At 46.9% G+C, this 24,219-nt stretch overlaps 1 protein-coding gene across 1 annotated transcript in view; it reads left to right on the top strand.

Annotated features, from left to right (window-relative positions):
- LOC138663424 (oocyte zinc finger protein XlCOF6-like) overlaps positions 1-24,219 on the top strand; it is a 394,108-nt gene that overhangs the window by 209,897 nt on the left and 159,992 nt on the right. The window lies entirely within an intron of this gene.

The following is a 24,219-nucleotide window of genomic DNA, read 5'->3' as shown; positions in this document are numbered from 1 at the left end:
AAACCAGTAGAGGGCACCTTTAAGAAGGTGGGAACTATTTACAAAACAGTTTGTGAACCATTCACCGTCCATGATTCGGCAGTCTTTTAAACAGTGATGAACTTGTGCAAAATAAAATAAAACAATAGGGATCCCGGGTAAACAAAGGGACCCCTTTAAGGATTAACCCTAGATGGGTTTAAGTAGCAAAAGAGCAGGAAACAGTTAACTATGTACATTTGTCAGGTTTTCGAGGTTTAGTTCTATAGCAAGTGACAAGACATCAGCCGGTAGTGACCACTTCCTGACCAAGGAAGGTCTGGCTCCGTGCTCTCATCCAACACTGTCCTGATGTCTGTGGATTGTCTCTCCGGTGTGGTCAAGTCATTAGTGGGTTTGATATGGATGTCAATTTTTGTAGCAGATTCAGTAGAAGGAACGATACACACGGTGGTAGTAGTGCTAGGGCCTGCTAGTTCAAAGACCAGGGGGTTACTGTCATTAATCTTAATCGCGGCAGTAGATGGCACCACAGTAGGCTCATATCGTTGGACATTCTTGGCATACCATCCTTGCTCACCCCGGTGGCGGGTGTAGGTCACATGGTCCCCCCTGCACAAGCTTCGATTAGGGGCCCCACCACGGGACTGGGTTTCCACATTATAGTTGGCAACAAAGATTTTGGTCGGCAAGGTCGGCTCCAGTATGAAGCCCCAACCCCTCCTCGGGTGAAAGGCTAACACTGTCCCTCGTCTCACCGGATCCTTTTTGCCACGTTTAGTCTTAGATTTCGGTACTTTTTGGACAGTCTGTTTTGTTTGTTCTCGGCCTTTCCATTGTGAAACTAAGAATTGTCTGTACTGCTCCCAGGTGAGCCCAACAACGTAAGAGCCCTCCTGTCTGGACCCGTCTGGTTGGATCCTTGGCGCATCCCATTCAAAGATCACCCCCTCTTGACTCACGTCTAACGGTTCGCCCATAGATATCGGTAGTGGGGGCAGTATCCCCTTCATGGCATAAAGGGCTGCTACCCCAATCTCGGCAAATTTCACAGAAAAAAACAAAAATATACAGCCTTGGGTATATATTATAGAGCTCACAGAAAAAATCCCAAGAATTAAAAGTTAACTTTTATTAATATAATATAATAAAAACTAAATACCATATATGTGCACAACTACACCATCACCAAAATAGCAGCATACCATAGGAAAGGCCAGGATGGTGCCGATCCCTACACTAGACTAAAACACCCTACCTACCAGCGGAGGTTGGCACCCTACAACACCTGCGCAATGGCGCCCCCGCTCCTCGTCGACTCTCCCTGCTATCCCTAGTGGGCCCTACTGGGACAGAGAGTGGAAAAAACAAACACTCAGTGCCCCTCTAGAAAGGATGGTGAGTCAATAGCAATGACTCGATGATCCTATCACGCTAGCTATACTAACACTTCCTATCCGCGGGGGTCGGCACCCTAAAAAAGACGCAAATGGCGCCCCGGCTCCACGACGACTACACTGATCTGACCCTAAACAAAAGGTAGGCAGGATGTTACGTAAATTTAAAACATATATACATGTCAGAAGGATTTATAATACCCGGTTGCTAATAGGGTGTCTTTTTCGTATATATAAATACTTGTTAAATGTGCTGATCATTCATACTCCACATATCATGTAATTACCAATTCAACATATACACAAGGGCTCATAAAGTACAATGACTTGCAGGTGACATAACTGTTGTGAATTCTGTGGCTGAATTCACTCCTGTGGTCACAAGTGGTACTGCAGCTTCTGAGCTTCCTCCCTCAGGTGTTCTGGTGAGCTCGTTAACTGCTTCATTACTTAACTCCGCCTGATTCTGCTATCCTTGCTCCTTGTCAATGTTTCAGTGTTGGATCTGAGCTTCTCCTGATTGTTCCTGTGACCTGCTGCTCTGTATAGCTAAGTGCCTTTTGCTTTTTTGTTGCTTTTTTTCTGTCCAGCTTGTCTTTTGTTTTGCTGGAAGCTCTGAGACGCAAAGGGTGTACCACCGTGCCGTTAGTTCGGCACGGTGGGTTTTTTTTGCCCCCTTTGCGTGGTTTTGCTTTAGGGTTTTTTGTAGACTGCAAAGTTCGCTTTACTGTCCTCGCTCTGTCCTAGAATATCGGGCCCCACTTTGCTGAATCTATTTCATCCCTACGTTTTGTCTTTTCATCTTACTCACAGTCATTATATGTGGGGGGCTGCCTTTTCCTTTGGGGAATTTCTCTGGGGGCAAGTCAGGCCTATTTTTCTATCTTCAGGCTAGCTAGTTTCTTAGGCTGTGCCGAGTTGCCTAGGTAGTTGTTAGGCGCAATCCACAGCCGCTTTTAGTTGTGTTTAGGATAGGATCAGGTGTGCAGTCTACAGAGTTTCCACGTCTCAGAGCTCGTTCTTGTATTTTTGGGTATTTGTCAGATCACTGTGTGCGCTCTGATCGCTAAGCACACTGTGTTTCTGGATTGCCTTCATAACACCTGTCATTAGCAAACATAACAGTACAAGGAGCCAAACTAATGATTCTCAATAGAGGGAAAGAAAAAGTTCTGACATCATTTTTTTTTTTTTCTGCTCTGTGTTCACTTTTTTTTTTTTCCCCTAGACATTTGGGTGATTCTGGACACAGGTGTGGACATGGATATTCAGGGTCTGTGCTCTTCAATGGATAATCTCGTTATAAATGTACAAAAAATTCAAGATACTATTGATCAGAAATCTATGTTAGAACCAAGAATTCCTATTCCTGATTTGTTTTTTGGAGATAGAACTAAGTTTCTAAGTTTCAAAAATAATTGTAAGCTATTTCTGGCCTTGAAACCTCATTCTTCTGGTAATCCTATTCAACAGGTTTTGATTATTATTTCTTTTTTGCGCGGCGACCCTCAAGACTGGGCATTTTCTCTTGCGCCAGGAGACCCTGCATTGAGTAGTGTCGATGCGTTTTTCCTGGCGCTCGGATTGCTGTACGATGAGCCTAATTCAGTGGATCAGGCTGAGAAAAATTTGCTGGCTTTGTGCCAGGGTCAGGATGATATAGAAGTATATTGTCAGAAATTTAGGAAATGGTCAGTACTCACTCAGTGGAATGAATCTGCGCTGGCAGCTTTGTTCAGAAAGGGTCTCTCTGAGGCTCTTAAGGATGTCATGGTGGGATTTCCTATGCCTGCTGGTTTGAATGAGTCTTTGTCTTTGGCCATTCAGATCGGTCGACGCTTGCGCGATCGTAAATCTGTGCACCATTTGGCGGTACTGCCTGAGGTTAAACCTGAGCCTATGCAGTGCGATAGGACTATGACTAGAGTTGAACGGCAGGAATACAGACGTCTGAATGGTCTGTGTTTCTACTGTGGTGATTCCACTCATGCTATTTCTGATTGTCCTAAGCGCACTAAGCGGTCCGCTAGGTCTGCCGTCATTGGTACTGTACAGTCCAAATTCCTTCTGTCCATTACCTTGATATGCTCTTTGTCGTCGTTTTCTGTCATGGCGTTTGTGGATTCGGGCGCTGCCCTGAATCTGATGGATTTGGATTATGCTAAACGTTGTGGGTTTTTCTTGGAGCCTTTGCGGTGTCCTATTCCATTGAGAGGAATTGATGCTACACCTTTGGCCAAGAATAAACCTCAATACTGGGCCCAGCTGACCATGTGCATGGCTCCTGCACATCAGGAAGTTATTCGCTTTCTGGTGTTGCATAATCTGCATGATGTGGTTGTGTTGGGGTTGCCATGGCTACAAACCCATAATCCAGTATTGGATTGGAATTCCATGTCGGTATCCAGCTGGGGTTGTCAGGGGGTACATGGTGATGTTCCATTTTTGTCGATTTCGTCATCCACCCCTTCTGAGGTCCCAGAGTTCTTGTCTGATTATCAGGATGTATTTGAAGAGCCCAAGTCCGATGCTCTACCTCCGCATAGGGATTGTGATTGTGCTATCAATTTGATTCCTGGTAGTAAATTCCCTAAAGGTCGATTATTTAATTTATCCGTGCCCGAACACGCCGCTATGCGCAGTTATGTGAAGGAATCCCTGGAGAAGGGACATATTCGCCCATCGTCATCACCACTGGGAGCAGGGTTCTTCTTTGTAGCCAAGAAGGATGGTTCGCTGAGACCGTGTATTGATTACCGCCTTCTTAATAAGATCACTGTTAAATTTCAGTATCCCTTGCCATTGTTATCTGACTTGTTTGCTCAGATTAAGGGGGCTAGTTGGTTCACTAAGATAGATCTTCGTGGTGCGTATAATCTGGTGAGAATCAGGCAAGGAGATGAATGGAAAACTGCATTCAATACGCCCGAGGGTCATTTTGAGTATCTAGTGATGCCGTTCGGACTTGCCAATGCTCCATCTGTGTTTCAGTCTTTTATGCATGACATCTTCCGTGAGTATCTGGATAAATTCCTGATTGTTTACTTGGATGACATTTTGATCTTCTCAGATGATTGGGAGTCTCATGTGAAGCAGGTCAGAATGGTTTTTCAGGTCCTGCCTGCTAACTCTTTGTTTGTGAAGGGATCAAAGTGTCTCTTCGGTGTGCAGAAAGTTTCATTTTTAGGGTTCATCTTTACCCCTTCTACTATCGAGATGGATCCAGTTAAGGTCCAAGCCATTCAGGATTGGATTCAGCCGACATCTCTGAAAAGTCTGCAAAAGTTCCTGGGCTTTGCTAATTTTTATCGTCGCTTCATCTGTAATTTTTCTAGCATTGCCAAACCATTGACCGATTTGACCAAGAAGGGTGCTGATTTGGTTAATTGGTCTTCTGCTGCTGTGGAAGCTTTTCAGGAGTTGAAGCGTCGCTTTTGTTCTGCCCCTGTGTTGTGTCAGCCAGATGTTTCTCTTCCGTTCCAGGTCGAGGTTGATGCTTCTGAGATTGGAGCAGGGGCGGTTTTGTCACAGAGAGGATCTGATTGCTCAGTGATGAAACCATGTGCTTTCTTTTCCAGGAAGTTTTCGCCCGCTGAGCGTAATTATGATGTGGGCAATCGAGAGTTGCTGGCCATGAAGTGGGCATTCGAGGAGTGGCGTCATTGGCTTGAAGGAGCTAAGCATCGCGTGGTGGTATTGACTGATCATAAGAACTTGACTTATCTCGAGTCTGCCAAGCGCTTGAATCCTAGACAGGCCCGTTGGTCGTTATTTTTTGCCCGCTTCGACTTTGTGATTTCGTACCTTCCGGGCTCTAAAAATGTGAAGGCGGATGCTCTGTCTAGGAGTTTTGTGCCCGACTCTCCGGGTTTATCTGAGCCAGCGGGTATCCTCAAGGAAGGAGTCATTGTTTCTGCCATCTCCCCTGATTTGCGGCGGGTGCTGCAAAAATTTCAGGCGAATAAACCTGATCGTTGTCCAGCAGAGAAACTGTTCGTCCCTGATAGGTGGACTAATAAACTTATCTCTGAACTTCATTGTTCGGTGTTGGCTGGTCATCCTGGAATCTTTGGTACCAGAGAGTTAGTGGCTAGATCCTTCTGGTGGCCATCTCTGTCACGGGATGTACGTGCTTTTGTGCAGTCCTGTGGGATTTGTGCTAGGGCTAAGCCCTGCTGTTCTCGTGCCAGTGGGTTGCTTTTGCCCTTACCGGTCCCAAAGAGGCCTTGGACACATATTTCGATGGATTTCATTTCTGACCTTCCCGTTTCTCAAAAGATGTCAGTCATTTGGGTGGTCTGTGATCGCTTTTCTAAAATGGTCCATCTGGTGCCCTTGGCTAAATTGCCTTCCTCCTCTGATTTGGTACCTTTGTTCTTTCAGCATGTGGTTCGGTTGCATGGCATTCCTGAGAATATTGTTTCTGACAGAGGTTCCCAGTTTGTTTCGAGGTTTTGGCGAGCCTTTTGTGGTAGGATGGGCATTGACCTATCCTTTTCCTCGGCTTTCCATCCTCAGACTAATGGCCAGACCGAACGAACCAATCAGACCTTGGAAACATATCTGAGATGTTTTGTTTCTGCAGACCAGGATGATTGGGTGTCCTTTTTGCCGTTGGCTGAGTTCGCCCTTAATAATCGGGCCAGCTCGGCTACCTTGGTTTCTCCATTTTTTTGCAATTCTGGGTTCCATCCTCGTTTCTCTTCAGGACAGGTTGAGTCTTCGGACTGTCCTGGTGTGGATTCTGTGGTGGATAGGTTGCAGCAGATCTGGACTCAGGTAGTGGACAATTTGATATTGTCCCAGGAGAAAGCTCAACTTTTCGCTAATCGCAGACGCCGTGTGGGTCCCCGACTTCGTGTTGGGGATCTGGTTTGGTTATCTTCTCGTCATATTCCTATGAAGGTTTCCTCTCCTAAGTTTAAACCTTGTTTTATTGGTCCGTATAGGATTTCTGAGGTTCTCAATCCTGTGTCTTTTCGTTTGACCCTCCCGGACTCCTTTTCCATACATAATGTATTCCATAGGTCGTTGTTGCGGAGATACGTGGCACCTATGGTTCCATCTGTTGAGCCTCCTGCCCCGGTTTTGGTGGAGGGGGAATTGGAGTATATTGTGGAGAAGATTTTGGATTCTCGTGTTTCTAGACGGAAACTCCAGTATCTGGTTAAATGGAAGGGTTATGCTCAGGAAGATAATTCCTGGGTTTTTGCCTCTGATGTTCATGCTTCCGATCTTGTTCGTGCCTTTCATGCGGCTCATCCTGGTCGGCCTGGGGGCTCTGGTGAGGGTTCGGTGACCCCTCCTCAAGGGGGGGGTACTGTTGTGAATTCTGTGGCTGAATTCACTCCTGTGGTCACAAGTGGTACTGCAGCTTCTGAGCTTCCTCCCTCAGGTGTTCTGGTGAGCTCGTTAACTGCTTCATTACTTAACTCCGCCTGATTCTGCTATCCTTGCTCCTTGTCAATGTTTCAGTGTTGGATCTGAGCTTCTCCTGATTGTTCCTGTGACCTGCTGCTCTGTATAGCTAAGTGCCTTTTGCTTTTTTGTTGCTTTTTTTCTGTCCAGCTTGTCTTTTGTTTTGCTGGAAGCTCTGAGACGCAAAGGGTGTACCGCCGTGCCGTTAGTTCGGCACGGTGGGTTTTTTTTGCCCCCTTTGCGTGGTTTTGCTTTAGGGTTTTTTGTAGACTGCAAAGTTTGCTTTACTGTCCTCGCTCTGTCCTAGAATATCGGGCCCCACTTTGCTGAATCTATTTCATCCCTACGTTTTGTCTTTTCATCTTACTCACAGTCATTATATGTGGGGGGCTGCCTTTTCCTTTGGGGAATTTCTCTGGGGGCAAGTCAGGCCTATTTTTCTATCTTCAGGCTAGCTAGTTTCTTAGGCTGTGCCGAGTTGCCTAGGTAGTTGTTAGGCGCAATCCACAGCCGCTTTTAGTTGTGTTTAGGATAGGATCAGGTGTGCAGTCTACAGAGTTTCCACGTCTCAGAGCTCGTTCTTGTATTTTTGGGTATTTGTCAGATCACTGTGTGCGCTCTGATCGCTAAGCACACTGTGTTTCTGGATTGCCTTCATAACACCTGTCATTAGCAAACATAACACATAACCTCCTAAACATGAGACCAATAATCCAGAATACTATAAAGACACAGTCCTCCTAAATCTCTCTGACCTAAAACAAACCCAAATGATCATTTTAGCATAACACTCGATTAATCAGGGTACTCCCTTTCCCAAACTCAACGCGTTTCCCCTCCGCATATAACAGGAGGTTCATCAGGAGTTTAACAGATATATAAAGGGTTACTTAGCTTCCTTCATGGATGGTGCAGGTAAGCCAAATAGTCTGTACCACCATCGGGTCGATCCTTCACAGATATGGTGCTCCCAGACAGGTGCCACAGCGTGTGCGTTTTAAAGGCAGATCATTAACATAGACGGAATCAGCAGTTCCCCGGCGTTCATGTCCCAAGTACTTCCGGTATTGCAACCAAAAGGGGTCATCGTGTCATATGACGCCTCCTGTATGTACTGCGCCGGCGTTAAGCATCAGAGGTACGCCCCATAATCTCAAGTAAGGGATAACGTTCGTCCATACCCACCGATGCGCAAGTGCCGATCATGACGTGGGAAATCCCCTACGAGCAGCCCCATCTCATCACATTTGTGGAGCGCCCCTTGGAACTAATGCGCAGGCGCCGAAAACGTACGCATGCTTAATGAGCATATTCAGAAAAAATACTGAATAGCTATAACAGCGCAGACGCCAGATGATCGCGCACGCGCAGTATGTACATACATAGTTGGTACCATGAAGATAACCGCGTCACAATCTCACTCCTGAGTAAAAAAAAAACATTGCATACTGCGTCGGCGCCAGAACTCCAGGTACGCCCCACACTCTTAAATATAAACTAGCCTTCCATGCCCACAAATGCGCAGGTGCAGATAGTGATAAGGTTATGAAGCTATGGGCAATCCCATAATTTCCATATCTCTTTTTTGGAGCGCCCATTACGCTAGTGCGCTAGTCCCAAAAACATGTATATTCAGTGAGTAAAAGAAGAATGTTTAAAGAAACTGATAGATGCTTATCACAGCGCAAGAATTGCGCACACGCAGTATATAAAAGCATGGTTAATACCATGCGTATATTTCATATCTCGCTAATACAATACCCCATCATGATAGAACACAAGTGCCAAGCCTGGGCACATGCCCGTTAATGCATTTGACAACTGCCTAATATGGACTTACCCACAATTATAGATGCACAGATACAAACATACCGCTTGCAGTATAACCATTATTCCTGCCATGGATTGGCTAATATATTTATAAAGGACCAGCATGATAGAACGCAAGTGCCAGGCATGGGCACATGCCCGTTATGCATTTGACAACTGCCTAATATGGACTTACCCACAATTGTAGATGCACAGATACAAACATACCGCTTGCAGTATGACCATTATTCACGCCAAGGAATGGCTAATATATTTATAAAGAACCAGGGCACATATCATTAAAGTGACCAAACTAAAAAACGCACACGTTCCCAAGTTACTTCCGCAGACAAGATATTATCCACAGGCACTAGCAGATACTGTGTCCAAAAAATAAGGACAGATACTTATAAGCTAAACTGACCCATTCGGGTCGATAGCACAGATTATCTCATTGCCAAAATAGCATCAACAGATACAGTTAGGGCCAGAAATATTTGGACAGTGACACAATTTTCGCGAGTTGGGCTCTGCATGCCACCACATTGGATTTGAAATGAAACCTCTACAACAGAATTCAAGTGCAGATTGTAACGTTTAATTTGAAGGGTTGAACAAAAATATCTGATAGAAAATGTAGGAATTGTACACATTTCTTTACAAACACTCCACATTTTAGGAGGTCAAAAGTAATTGGACAAATAAACATAACCCAAACAAAATATTTTTATTTTCAATATTTTGTTGCAAATCCTTTGGAGGCAATCACTGCCTTAAGTCTGGAACCCATGGACATCACCAAACGCTGGGTTTCCTCCTTCTTAATGCTTTGCCAGGCCTTTACAGCCGCAGCCTTCAGGTCTTGCTTGTTTGTGGGTCTTTCCGTCTTAAGTCTGGATTTGAGCAAGTGAAATGCATGCTCAATTGGGTTTAGATCTGGAGATTGACTTGGCCATTGCAGAATGTTCCACTTTTTGGCACTCATGAACTCCTGGGTAGCTTTGGCTGTATGCTTGGGGTCATTGTCCATCTGTACTATGAAGCGCCGTCCAATCAACTTTGCAGCATTTGGCTGAATCTGGGCTGAAAGTATATCCCGGTACACTTCAGAATTCATCCGGCTACTCTTGTCTGCTCTTATGTCATCAATAAACACAAGTGACCCAGTGCCATTGAAAGCCATGCATGCCCATGCCATCACGTTGCCTCCATCATGTTTTACAGAGGATGTGGTGTGCCTTGGATCATGTGCCGTTCCCTTTCTTCTCCAAACTTTTTTCTTCCTATCATTCTGGTACAGGTTGATCTTTGTCTCATCTGTCCATAGAATACTTTTCCAGAACTGAGCTGGCTTCTTGAGGTGTTTTTCTGCAAATTTAACTCTGGCCTGTCTATTTTTGGTATTGATGAATGGTTTGCATCTAGATGTGAACCCTTTGTATTTACTGTCATGGAGTCTTCTCTTTACTGTTGACTTAGAGACAGATACACCTACTTCACTGAGAGTGTTCTGGACTTCAGTTGATGTTGTGAACGGGTTCTTCTTCACCAAATTAAGTATGCGGCGATCATCCACCACTGTTGTCATCCGTGGACGCCCAGGCCTTTTTGAGTTCCCAAGCTCACCAGTCAATTCCTTTTTTCTCAGAATGTACCCAACTGTTGATTTTGCTACTCCAAGCATGTCTGTTATCTCTCTGATGGATTTTTTCTTTTTTTTCAGCCTCAGGATGTTCTGCTTCACCTCAATTGAGAGTTCCTTTGACCGCATGTTGTCTGCTCACAGCAACAGCTTCCAAATGCAAAACCACACACCTGGAATCCACCCCTGACCTTTTAACTACTTCATTGATTACAGGTTAACGAGGGAGACGCCTTCAGAGTTAATTGCAGCCCATAGAGTCCATTGTTCAATTACTTTTGGTCCCTTGAAAAAGAGGACGCTATGCATTACAGAGCTATGATTCCTAAACCCTTTCTCCGATTTGGATGTGGAAACTATCATATTGCAGCTGGGAGTGTGCACTTTCAGCCCATATTATATATATAATTGTATTTCTGAACATGTTTTTGTAAACAGCTAAAATAACAAAACTTGTGTCACTGTCCACTGTCTGGCCCTAACTGTATGATAGTCATAGGTAACAACCAAAGTTCATTTGTTCGTTCAACCCTTTTGGGAAGACCGTATCCAGTCTATGGATCCATTTTAGTTTCTTTTGTAAGATCTTTCGATCCCAATCACCGCCCCTGATGGAAGGGACTACCACTTCAATGGCACAGAAGGTAAAGGACTTGAGATCACCCTGATGTACCGTCCGAACATGTCTAGATATTGGGGTGTCTCTGGCATGTCTAATGTCACCCAGGTGGTCCCCAATCCTCCTTCCTAGCTCCCTTTTTGTTTTCCCCACATAGTTTAACGGGCAAGTACACTTAAACAAATATACAACACCACTTGTTTTACAATTTGCAAAATGTCTGCTCTCAAAAACCTGTCCTGTATTTGCACTGGAGAAACAATTTCCGGTGTCTAAATATCCACAAAACGAACAGGCTCCACAGCGAAAAGTCCCAAATTGCCTCTTATCCAACCATGTTCCACTTTTTTTGGGAGCAGAGAAAACACTATGTATAAGTTGATCCTTAAGAGATCTCCCTCTTCTGTAGGTGATCATGGGTGTCTCAGGGAGGCAATCTTTTATGTCTGTATCTGCCAATAAGATAGCCCAATATTTATTGATGATGTCCCTCACCTCATGGGAGCAGTCATCAAACATACCAATGAGTCTCAGAGGGGGGTCCTCATCAACCCTATTTACAGGATGTAATAAGCTAATTCTAGGAACTGTCTCGACCTGTTTAAAAGCCTCACGAAGTACCTTCATAGGATACCCTCTTTCAAGAAATCTATTTTTCAGGTCTCGTGTCTCAGTATAAAAAGAAGCATCAGATGAACAGTTCCTTCTTGCTCTCATATACTGTCCTTTGGGTATCCCCCTCCTGAGCCCATATGGATGATGACTGTTCCAACTCAATAAATTATTTGTAGAGGTGGGTTTTCTGTAGATGGAGGTCGCTAGATGCCCATCTCCCTCCTTGCTGATTGTGACATCCAAAAAGTTGATCTTATCACCATTAATTTCGGAGGTAAAACTGAGACCCATGTTATTATTGTTCAAACTCTTAACGAAGGTATTGAAAGAGGCCACATCTCCTGACCACAGAATTAGGACATCATCAATATAGCGCCCCCAGAAAACTATCTGGGGGCCCCACTTAGACAGACTCTCCTCCCCGAAGACCACCGTGTCCTCCCACCAGCCCAGGAGCAAATTAGCGTAGGTAGGGGCACATGGACTGCCCATAGCTGTGCCCCTGAGCTGGTGGTAGAACTTCCCCTCAAAAAGAAAATAATTGTGCGTCAATATGAAATAGAGGAGGCGATTGACAAACCGACTGTGTTCGGTGAACTGAACCCCTCTTGATCTAAGAAAAATATCCACAACTTGCAAGCCCACTTCGTGAGGTATACTGCTGTACAAAGCCTCTACATCTATTGATGCCAAGAGAGTATCAGTATCAACAGTGATGTCTTCTATTCTCACTAATAAGTCTGATGTATCACGTATGTACGATGGTAGGGCTGTTGTGAATTCTGTTGTCGGGCTCCCTCCTGTGGTCATGAATGGTACTTCGGCTGGTTCTGTCCATGGACTTCCTCTGGTGGGTGTTTCTGAGTTTCCTTCCACAGGTGACGAGGTTAATTCGTTAGCAGGCTGCTCTATTTAACTCCACTTAGATCTTTGCTCCAGGCCACCTGTCAATGTTCCAGTATTGGTCTAGTTCACTCCTGGATCGTTCTTGTGACCTGTCTTCCCAGCAGAAGCTAAGTTCCAGCTTGTATTTCTTTGCTTTGCTATTTTTCTGTCCAGCTTCCAACTGTCAATGTTCCAGTATTGGTCTAGTTCACTCCTGGATCGTTCTTGTGACCTGTTTTCCCAGCAGAAGCTAAGTTCCAGCTTGTATTTCTTTGGTTTGCTATTTTTCTGTCCAGCTTGCTATTTTTATTGTTGTCTTGCTTGCTGGAAGCTCTGGGACGCAGAGGGAGCGCCTCCGCACCGTGAGTCGGTGCGGAGGGTCTTTTTGCGCCCTCTGCGTGGTCTTTTTGTAGGTTTTTGTGCTGACCGCAAAGTAACCTTTCCTATCCTCGGTCTGTTCAGTAAGTCGGGCCTCACTTTGCTGAATCTATTTCATCTCTGTGTTTGTATTTTCATCTTTACTCACAGTCATTATATGTGGGGGGCTGCCTTTTCCTTTGGGGAATTTCTCTGAGGCAAGGTAGGCTTTATTTTTCTTTCTTCAGGGCTAGCTAGTTCCTTAGGCTGTGCCGAGTTGCATAGGGAGCGTTAGGCGCAATCCATGGCTATTTCTAGTGTGTTTGATAGGATTAGGGATTGCGGTCAGCAGAGTTCCCACGTCCCAGAGCTCGTCCTTTATTATCAGTAACTATCAGGTCATTCCGTGTGCTCTTAACCACCAGGTCCATTATTGTCCTGACCACCAGGTAATAACAGTACAGGTGGCCAAAAGTACTAATGCATTTCAATAGAGGGATTAGAGAAGTTCTGAGACCATTTTTTTTTCTTTGCACTGTGTTTTGTCTCTCTTTTCCCCTTTACCTCTGGGTGGTTCAGGACACAGGTGTAAACATGGACATTCAAGGTCTGTCCTCTTGGATGGATAATCTCACTGCAAGGGTACAAAACATTCAAGATTTTGTGGTTCAGAATCCGATGTCAGAGCCTAGGATTCCAATTCCTGATTTGTTTTTTGGTGATAGATCTAAGTTCTTGAATTTCAAAAATAATTGTAAATTGTTTCTTGCCTTGAAACCTCGCTCCTCAGGTGACCCTGTTCAACAAGTAAAGATCATTATTTCCTTGTTACGTGGTGACCCTCAAGACTGGGCATTTTCCCTTGCGCCAGGAGATCCAGCATTGCGTGATGTTGATGCGTTTTTTCTGGCGCTTGGATTGCTTTATGACGAACCTAATTCAGTGGATCAGGCAGAGAAAATCTTGCTGGCTCTGTGTCAGGGTCAGGATGAAGCGGAGATATATTGTCAGAAGTTTAGAAAGTGGTCTGTGCTCACTCAGTGGAATGAATGTGCTCTGGCAGCAATCTTCAGAAAGGGTCTCTCTGAAGCACTTAAGGATGTCATGGTGGGATTTCCCATGCCTGCTGGTCTGAATGAGTCTATGTCCTTGGCCATTGAGATCGATCGACGCTTGCGTGAGCGTAAAGCTGTGCACAATTTGGCGGTACTATCTGAGCACGGGCCTGAGCCTATGCAATGTGATAGGACTTTGACCAGAGCTGAATGGCAAGAACACAGACGTCGGAATGGGCTATGTTTTTACTGTGGTGATTCCACTCATGCTATCTCCGATTGTCCTAAGCGCACTAAGCGGTTCGCTAGGTCTGCCACCATTGGTACGGTACAGTCTAAATTTCTATTGTCCGTTACTCTGATTTGCTCTTTGTCATCCTATTCTGTTATGGCATTTGTGGATTCAGGCGCTGCCCTGAATTTGATGGACTTGGAGTATGCTAGGCGCTGTGGTTTTTTCTTGGAGCCCTTGCAGTATCCTATTCCATTGAGAGGAATTGATGCTACGCCTTTGGCCATGAATAAGCCTCAGTACTGGACCCAATTGACCATGTGCATGGCTCCTGCACATCAGGAGGATATCCGCTTTCTGGTGTTGCATAATCTGCATGATGTGGTCGTTTTGGGGTTGCCATGGCTACAGGTTCATAATCCAGTATTGGACTGGAAATCTATGTCTGTGTCCAGCTGGGGTTGCCAGGGGGTACATGGTGATGTTCCATTTTTGTCTATTTCGTCTTCCACTCCTTCTGAAGTTCCAGAGTTTTTGTCGGATTATCGGGATGTATTTGATGAGCCCAAAGCCAGTGCCCTACCTCCTCATAGGGATTGCGATTGTGCAATTAATTTGATTCCTGGTAGTAAGTTTCCTAAGGGCCGATTGTTCAATTTATCTGTGCCAGAACACGCCACTATGCGGAGTTATATAAAGGAATCCTTGGAGAAGGGTCATATTCGCCCGTCGTCATCACCGTTAGGAGCAGGGTTCTTTTTTGTGGCCAAGAAGGATGGTTCTTTGAGACCTTGTATTGATTACCGCCTTCTTAATAAAATTACAGTCAAAGTTCAGTATCCTTTGCCGTTGCTGTCTGATTTGTTTGCTCGTATTAAAGGGGCTAGTTGGTTCACCAAGATAGATCTTCGAGGGGCGTATAATCTTGTGCGTATTAAACAAGGCGATGAATGGAAAACAGCATTTAATACGCCCAAGGGCCATTTTGAGTACCTGGTTATGCCATTCGGGCTTTCCAATGCTCCATCAGTATTTCAGTCCTTTATGCATGACATCTTCCGAGAGTACCTGGATAAATTCCTGATTGTGTATTTGGATGATATTTTGGTCTTTTCGGATGATTGGGAGTCTCATGTGAAGCAGGTCAGAATGGTGTTCCAGGTCCTTCGTGCGAATTCCTTGTTTGTGAAGGGGTCAAAGTGTCTCTTTGGAGTTCAGAAGGTTTCATTTTTGGGGTTCATTTTTTCCCCTTCTAGTATCGAGATGGACCCTGTTAAAGTCCAGGCCATTTACGATTGGACTCAGCCGACATCTGTGAAGAGCCTGCAAAAGTTCCTGGGCTTTGCTAATTTTTATCGGCGCTTCATCGCTAATTTTTCTACTGTTGCTAAACCGTTGACTGATTTGACCAAGAAGGGTGCTGATGTGGTCAATTGGTCTTCTGCAGCTGTAGAGGCTTTTCAGGAGTTGAAGCGTCGTTTTTCTTCTGCCCCTGTGTTGTGCCAGCCAGATATTTCGCTCCCGTTTCAGGTTGAGGTTGATGCTTCTGAGATTGGAGCAGGGGCTGTTTTGTCGCAAAGAAGTTCTGATGGCTCGGTGATGAAGCCATGTGCTTTCTTTTCTAGAAAGTTTTCGCCTGCTGAGCGTAATTATGATGTTGGTAATCATGAGTTGTTGGCCATGAAGTGGGCATTCGAGGAGTGGCGTCATTGGCTTGAAGGAGCCAAGCATCGCGTGGTGGTCTTGACAGATCAAAAGAATTTGACTTATCTTGAGTCTGCCAAACGGTTGAATCCGAGACAGGCTCGATGGTCGTTATTTTTCTCCCGTTTTGATTTTGTGGTTTCGTACATTCCGGGCTCTAAGAATGTGAAGGCTGATGCCCTGTCAAGGAGTTTTGTGCCTGACTCTCCGGGTGTTCCTGAGCCGGCGGGTATTCTCAAAGAGGGGGTAATTTTGTCTGCCATCTCCCCTGATTTGCGGCGGGTGCTGCAAAAATTTCAGGCTGATAGACCTGACCGTTGCCCAGCGGAGAAACTGTTTGTCCCTGATAGATGGACTAGTAGAGTTATCTCTGAGATTCATTGTTCAGTGTTGGCTGGGCATCCTGGAATCTTTGGTACCAGAGATTTGGTGGCTAGATCCTTTTGGTGGCCGTCTTTGTCACGGGATGTGCGTTCTTTTGTGCAGTCCTGTGGGACTTGTGCTCGGGCTAAGCCCTGCTGTTCTCGTGCCAGTGGGTTGCTTTTGCCCTTGCCGGTCCCGAAGAGGCCCTGGACGCATATTTCTATGGATTTTATTTCGGATCTCCCCGTCTCTCAAAAGATGTCGGTCATTTGGGTGGTTTGTGATCGCTTTTCTAAGATGGTCCATTTGGTACCTTTGTCTAAATTGCCTTCCTCCTCTGATTTGGTGCCATTATTTTTCCAGCATGTGGTTAGTTTACATGGTATCCCGGAGAACATCGTTTCTGACAGAGGTTCCCAGTTTGTTTCGAGGTTGGCGATCCTTTTGTGCAAGGATGGGCATTGATTTGTCTTTTTCCTCGGCTTTCCATCCTCAGACAAATGGCCAAACCGAACGAACTAATCAAACTTTGGAAACATATCTGAGATGCTTTGTTTCTGCTGATCAGGATGATTGGGTGTCCTTTTTGCCGTTGGCTGAGTTCGCCCTTAATAATCGGGCCAGCTCGGCTACTTTGGTTTCGCCGTTTTTCTGCAATTCTGGTTTCCATCCTCGTTTCTCTTCAGGGCAGGTTGAGTCTTCGGACTGTCCTAGTGTAGATACTGTGGTGGATAGGTTGCAGCAGATTTGGACTCATGTGGTGGACAATTTGACATTGTCCCAGGAGAAGTCTCAACGTTTCGCTAACCGCCGGCGCTGTGTGGGTCCCCGACTTCGTGTTGGGGATTTGGTTTGGTTGTCGTCTCGTTATGTTCCTATGAAGGTTTCCTCTCCTAAGTTTAAGCCTCGTTTCATTGGTCCGTATAAGATTTCTGAGGTTATCAATCCTGTGTCATTTCGTTTGGCCCTTCCTGCTTCTTTTGCCATCCATAATGTGTTCCATAGGTCGTTATTGCGGAGATACGTGGCGCCTGTGGTTCCATCCGTTGATCCTCCTGCCCCGGTGTTGGTTGAGGGGGAGTTGGAGTATGTGGTGGAGAAGATTTTGGATTCTCGTGTTTCGAGACGGAAACTCCAGTACCTGGTCAAGTGGAAGGGTTATGGTCAGGAAGATAATTCCTGGGTTTTTGCCTCTGATGTTCATGCTGCCGATCTGGTTCGTGCCTTTCATTTGGCTCATCCTGGTCGGCCTGGGGGCTCTGGTGAGGGTTCGGTGACCCCTCCTCAAGGGGGGGGTACTGTTGTGAATTCTGTTGTCGGGCTCCCTCCTGTGGTCATGAATGGTACTTCTGCTGGTTCTGTCCATGGACTTCCTCTGGTGGGTGTTTCTGAGTTTCCTTCCACAGGTGACGAGGTTAATTCGTTAGCAGGCTGCTCTATTTAACTCCACTTAGATCTTTGCTCCATGCCACCTGTCAATGTTCCAGTATTGGTCTAGTTCACTCCTGGATTGTTCTTGTGACCTGTCTTCCCAGCAGAAGCTAAGTTCCAGCTTGTATTTCTTTGGTTTGCTATTTTTCTGTCCAGCTTGCTATTTTTTATTGTTGTCTTGCTTGCTGGAAGCTCTGGGATGCAGAGGGAGCGCCTCCGCACCGTGAGTCGGTGCGGAGGGTCTTTTTGCGCCCTCTGCGTGGTCTTTTTGTAGGTTTTTGTGCTGACCGCAAAGTAACCTTTCCTATCCTTGGTCTGTTCAGTAAGTCGGGCCTCACTTTGCTAAATCTATTTCATCTCTGTGTTTGTATTTTCATCTTTACTCACAGTCATTATATGTGGGGGCTGCATTTTCCTTTGGGGAATTTCTCTGAGGCAAGGTAGGCTTTATTTTTCTTTCTTCAGGGCTAGCTAGTTCCTTAGGCTGTGCCGAGTTGCATAGGGAGCGTTAGGCGCAATCCACGGCTATTTCTAGTGTGTTTGATAGGATTAGGGATTGCGGTCAGCAGAGTTCCCACGTCCCAGAGCTCGTCCTTTATTATCAGTAACTATCAGGTCATTCCGTGTGCTCTTAACCACCAGGTCCATTATTGTCCTGACCACCAGATCATAACACTTATCAATATAGATACCACAATTTTGTGTGATGGAATCATTCCCCGAAACTATTGGTCATCCTTTCAGGGGTTTTAGCCCTTTATGCACCTTTGGAAAGGCGTAAAAAACCAGTATGGTCGGTGTCTTTTGTGTCATAAAGTTCTTTTCACGTTCAATCTCGGCAGCGGAAGACCGGTCATGGATGGGATGGGGAGCGGTCGCTGGAGCTGGATCGGTCGGTGGGGCAGGGTCGCTTTTGGTACCTGCATCTGATGTGGTTCCACCGATGTCGATCGGCTCCGCTGACGAGGACACTGGAGTCTGCTGCGGCTCTGACCACGGCTCTCCCCGTGCATCTTCTGGCACAGCTCCGACTTCCATTTCTTCACCATCGTCGACCCCATGCCTGGAGCCGGGTGGTTCGATGCCTCCTCCGGCAGCTCCAAGAAGTCCGGATCTCCCTGTGGCAGCAAGCCCTGGTTCGGCTCCGCTGGGTTGCAGTGATCCTGGGTCACTTCGTCGTCGTTCAGGTACCCGCTGGTCGTCAGCTCTGCTCCTTGATCTGCGGTGGCACACACACGAGGCTCCGCCATTTTCTGGGGTTTGAGCTCCTGCATTCCTGAGCTCGTCATCCTGCAGCCGTAGTCGGAGGAGGCGGATGTTGCTTTTGGCGCCGCTTTCGCGATCTCCTCCCATAGCACGCCCCCTTCTTCTCCTGCGCTCCTCATGGCGCGGCAATGGCGGCAGTTTTGGCAGGAATCTTGCGGCAATTAGCAATACACAGTCCTTGCAATAAATCACGATTCAAGCACAATTCAATCACAGTTCCAAGGCACACATGACCCGCTTCTCAAGCTTAAGTAGATCCTGTTCGTGACGCCAAGTTGGAGCGGCCCCAGACGCAGGGCCGCGGGTTACTCGGTACCGGTCCTCTCTGGCTCAGTTCTGGGGATGTCATGACGGCTGGACCCGGTCCGTGACCCTGTTAAGGGGCGTCCAATAAAAGAGATGGTAAAAGTCAGATAAGGCATTGTGACGCCACCTGTGGTATTCGGTCAGGGGACCGACACTGCTTGGGGTCCACTGGGGTGATGTGATGGCAGCTAGATGGTACACAGGATTGCAGTCTCTTTACCTCTTTACTGAAGGCTTTTGGATCCTCAATCCAGAGCACTGCTAACAGGGCTGTCTGAGACCGGCCGGTCCGAAGGCACATCCAGAGTTCCCTTTGCAGGTGGAAATCAGTGCCTACCACTAGCGCCTGTGTGTTGTAGTTCTTCCCTGTTGCGCATTCGGAATAGTCCTCACAACTTCTGTTCTAGTTCTTTCTAGTTCTTTCTCATTCTTTCTATTCTCCGTCCCCCAAGTTTGTTATGGCTAGGACGCACCCGTTTGACGGGAAGGCTCGGAGCTATTCTGAGACCCTAGAGACGCCCCTCTCCACGGTTGCCCCCTATGTCTGCTTAGGTGATGTAAGGTAGACAGCCAACCTATAATTAACTGTCCTGCGGTATTTGAAGTAAGGCATAAAGTCAGTTACTTCCTTTGTGTTCCGGTCACCGGCTACGCGCCTCAGTAGGATGTTGCCATTCACGGGGCACAATTCCTACTGGCTCTCCTTTATGCTTGATCTCGTTTCTCAAAGTCCACAATATCCTTCGCTTCGTGTCCTTTCTTTAGATGCCGCCGCAAGGTAGTGCAGGCGCGGCTCTGTAACGATCTGTCCTTGTCGCTAAGTCTCTGCCAGGTTCCCACGCCTGACAGGGACTCCCCTGAAGTCTCCCCCGCAACACCCCCTGCCACGGGATGTTGCCTGGACAAAACCCAGTCAGCTTCTGTCTAACTTCCTATCCAACCCCTAGTTTTACCAGTGTGAGGAGTGGCCTAATAAATAAAACCTTTTGCTCCCCCTAGTGGCCGGAGTGTGAAGTGTAATGTGTGCTGGTGATACCTGGTCAGATGAACTCCTTTAGTGCCATCAGACGTACCATCACTCCCCTTAGTGGCAGAGCGACATTTCTGCAACGACCAGGTCTCTGGGGCGCTGCACTATTATAGTTCTGGATTCCCCTGAAGGCTTCCTTATAGAGAAGAGACCCGAGTAATGACCCCTTCCTATCTCCTGAGGAGGAACTGGGGATATTGCTGCTATCTGCAGAAGATCCTGGATGTCCTACGATATAGCGGAGACTGAAGAGAGATGGACGTTTGACACAAAAAAAATTTCTGGGGAAGGGTGTCGAATTCTATTCTGTACCCCTGGGAAATAACGTGGAGAACACAAGGACTTCTGGTAATCTTCCCCCACTCTATCCGGAAGTTTGACAGCCAGCCCCCTATTCTGATGGCGTCATATACTTTGAAATTCTGACCTAGAGGTCGAGGGACCTGAATCCCTATTTTTGTTCCTACTTTCTACCCCTTTTTGATAGCTCCATCTCCCCTGCTTTCCCTTACCCCTATAGTCTGATCTTTGACTATAATAGGGCCTGAGAAAGGGCTGATACTTTCTACGTTTTTCCTCTGGAAACCCCTTTTTTCATATGAAGCTTTTTCCAGAATATCATCAAGAATGGGTCCAAAGACTCTACCCCCTAAGAAAGGGATGGAGCACAGCTTATTTTTAGAATGAACATCACCTGACCAGTTTTTTTAACCATATAGCCCTCCTGGCTGCATTTGATAAAGACTGGCCTCTAGCTGTGAACCTAACCGACTCTGCAGTAGCATCTGCTAGAAAGCCGGTCGCTAGCTTTAGTAGAGGAATTGCTTTCATAATGGTCTCTCTAGGGGTTCTAGCTGACAACTGATCTTTCAAGTCATCTACCCAGAAATGCATTGCCCGCACCACAGATGTTGCCGCTATATTTGTGCGGATTACCGCCGCTGCGCTTTCCCAGGCTCTTTTTAAGAGCCCATCCGCCTTGCGAACCATCGGCTCCTTTAAGTTAGAGGAGTCCTCAAATGGAATGGCGGTTCTCTTAGAAACCTTTGCAAGAGGAATGTCAATTTTTGGGATATCTTCCCAGTCCTTGACCTCTTCATGATCGAAAGGCAGGCGGAGCATGAAGTCTCTAGGAATTGATAACCTCCTTTCCGCTTCTTCCCATTCTTCTAAAATCATAGAACGTATATGGGCATTAATTGGAAAGACTTTTGAGATCTGAGAACGTAGCCCCCCAAACATTTTGTCCTGAACTGTCGGAGTAGATGCCGGTTCCTCAATCTGCTATATCATTAGACGAAAACAAATATTTCTTCCCTCTCTCTGGAGGATCCCTGCATAACTCTTCCTCTTCCAGATCTGATTAAAAAGAGCTGTCCTTGGACAACAGATTCGATTCTCTCTGCTTTTTCTTGGATCTCTGTGGATCCTTAGGGTCAGACCGGATGGGCTCGGGAAATGTTAAGGCAGATATTGAGGCCTGCACCTCCTCTCTGACAATGGCTCTCATATTCGTCATGAGAGAGGCCTGTTCTTCTCCCACAATACGGCTGGTGCAAGACTCGCAGAGTGTTATGGACCTGGTGGTTAAGAGCACCCGGAACGACCTGATGGTTAAACTCACACAGGACAAGCTCTGGGAAGTGGGAACTCTGCTGACCGCAACCCCTAATCCTGTCACACAACTAGAAATAGCCGTGGAGCGTACCTAACACGACCTAGATGCCTCTGCACAGCCTAAGAGCTACCCAGCCCCAGAGACAGAAAACAAAGCCTACCTTGCCTCAGAGAAACTCCCCAAAGGAAAAGGCAGCCCCCCACATATATTGACTGTGAGTTAAGATGAAAGTCACAAACACAGAGATGAAACAGGTTTCAGCAAAGGGAGGCCAGACTTACTAAACAGACTGAGGATAGAAAAGGTATCTTTGCGGTCAGCACAAAAAACTAGAAAAAACCACGCAGAGTGTGCAAAAAGACCTCCGCACCGACTCACGGTGCGGAGGTGCCACTCTGCATCCCAGAGCTTCCAGCTAGCAAGATAAAATCATGATAGCCAACTGGACAAGGAAACAATGAACAAATAATTAGCCAGCAGGGACTTAGCTTCTGCTGGAGTAGACAGGTCACCAGAAAGATCCAAGAGCGAACTGAACCAGTACAAGAACATTGACAGCTGGCATGGAGTAATGATCTGAGTGGAGTTAAATAGAACAGCCAGCCAAAGAATAAACTACGTCACCTGTGGAAGGAACCTCAGAAGCAGCAGCTCCACTCACAGCCACCAGAGGGAGTCCATGGACAGATCTCGCCGAAGTACCATTCATGACCACAGGAGGGAGTTCAAAAACAGAATTCACAACACAGAGAGACTTCTGCCAGGAGTCCTTAAGTCTTATGGCACAAATGGAACATTTCTTGTACTTCCCAGACTTCTTAGCCACCAAAGAGGACAAGCCCTATAACACACAATATAAAAATGTCACATGGGCCTATATGCTTTAGTGAAGAACTGAGGGAGCAGGCCCCTGCCTGGGACTTACTGCAAAAGCCCCAGGTGCATGTATCACGGGTTTTGCATTATCATCCATACCGCCGGTTAGCTGGTAACCCCCATAGCCCACACATACTTTTATGCTGTTGCTGCTCTGTCCCGGTCCTCCTGACGGCCAAAGGAGTAGGAGGAGAGAAGATGTTGCCCCATGCTGCCGGCCACGACCCGGAAGTGTCGTGCATGGCAGCCGCGAACCGGAAGTGACCCGCGCAGAAGCTCGATCCAGAAGCGAGCACCCGCCGCAATCCCGGATCCTGCAGACAGACTGGCCGCCTCCGAGATGACCTGCAGCACTACCCCCGAATCCACTTGCTAAGGGTGCACCTTGCAGAGGCATTCAAATGACAGGTACATCGGGGTCTTGTGCCAAGGGTCGAGAGGCCCCTAGGGGAAGCGACCCTGAACCAGGAGCAGCACTACATTGGTGCTGCTGAGGGACCCTATGACTCGGGTGTCAACACGGCAGAGTCTTGTAGTGGGAAGGAAGAGGCCGAGCCCCCCCGATCCTCACTCTCTGCGCGGGAGGGACGGACGGATAAACTCTCGTCGTTCCTGCAGAGCCCCAGAGTCCTGGTCGTTGCAGTAATGACACTCTGGCCGCTAAGAGGAGTGATTTTATGTCTGATTGCACTAAAGGAGTTCACCTGACCAGGTATCACAAGCACACATTACACTTCACACTCCGGCCACTAGGGGGAGCAAAAGGCACTATGTATTAAGCCACTCCTCACACTGGTAAAACTAGGGGTCAGATAGGAAGTTAGAACAGAACGCAGCCTGGGAGAGTCCAGGGAGGACCTGTCAGGGATGGGTTCCTGACAGGGGCCTAGCAGAAAGAGTAGAAAGCGACGGAACCGCACCTGCACTACCTTGCGGCGGTATCCTAAGAAAGGACACAAAGAGAAGAATATTGTGGAAAAGTGAGAAACAAGATCAAAGCACAAAGGAGAGCCAGTAGGAGTCGTGCCCAGAGAACGGCAACATCCTACTGAGGCGCGTAGCCGGTGACTGGAACACCGAGGAAGTAACTGACTCCATGCATTACTTCAAATACCGCAGGACAGTTGATTATAGGTTGGCTGTCTACCATACATCACCTAAGCAGACATAAGGGGCAAGCGTGGAAAGGGGCGTCTCTAGGGTCCCAGAATAGCTCCGAGCCTTCCCGTCAAACGGGTGCATCCTATCCAGATAAACTTGGGGGACGGAGAGAGAGAGAGAGAGAGAGAAAGAATGAGAACAGAAGTTGTGAGGACTATCCCGAATGCTCAGCAGGGAAGAACTACAACACACAGGCGCTAGTGGTAGGCACTGATTTCCACCTGTAAAGGGAACTCTGGATGTGCCTTCGGACCGGCCGGACTCAGCCAGCCCTGTTAGCAGTGCTCTGGATTGCGGATCCCGAAGTCTTCAGTAAAAGGTAAAGAGACTGCAACCCTGTGTCCTCGTTATTACCTGCGCCTCACATCATCGCCACCTACACTACTGGGAAGCCCTGGGGATATACTTCACCTGTGGGAAGGTATACCGTCTAGCTGCCATAACACCACCCCAGTG

The sequence above is a fragment of the Ranitomeya imitator genome, chromosome 2 (genome assembly GCF_032444005.1).
Source record: "Ranitomeya imitator isolate aRanImi1 chromosome 2, aRanImi1.pri, whole genome shotgun sequence".
Lineage (NCBI taxonomy): Eukaryota > Metazoa > Chordata > Amphibia > Anura > Dendrobatidae > Ranitomeya > Ranitomeya imitator.
Note: the sequence above shows the minus strand (reverse complement) of the source record. Positions and strands in the feature narration are given on the sequence as shown.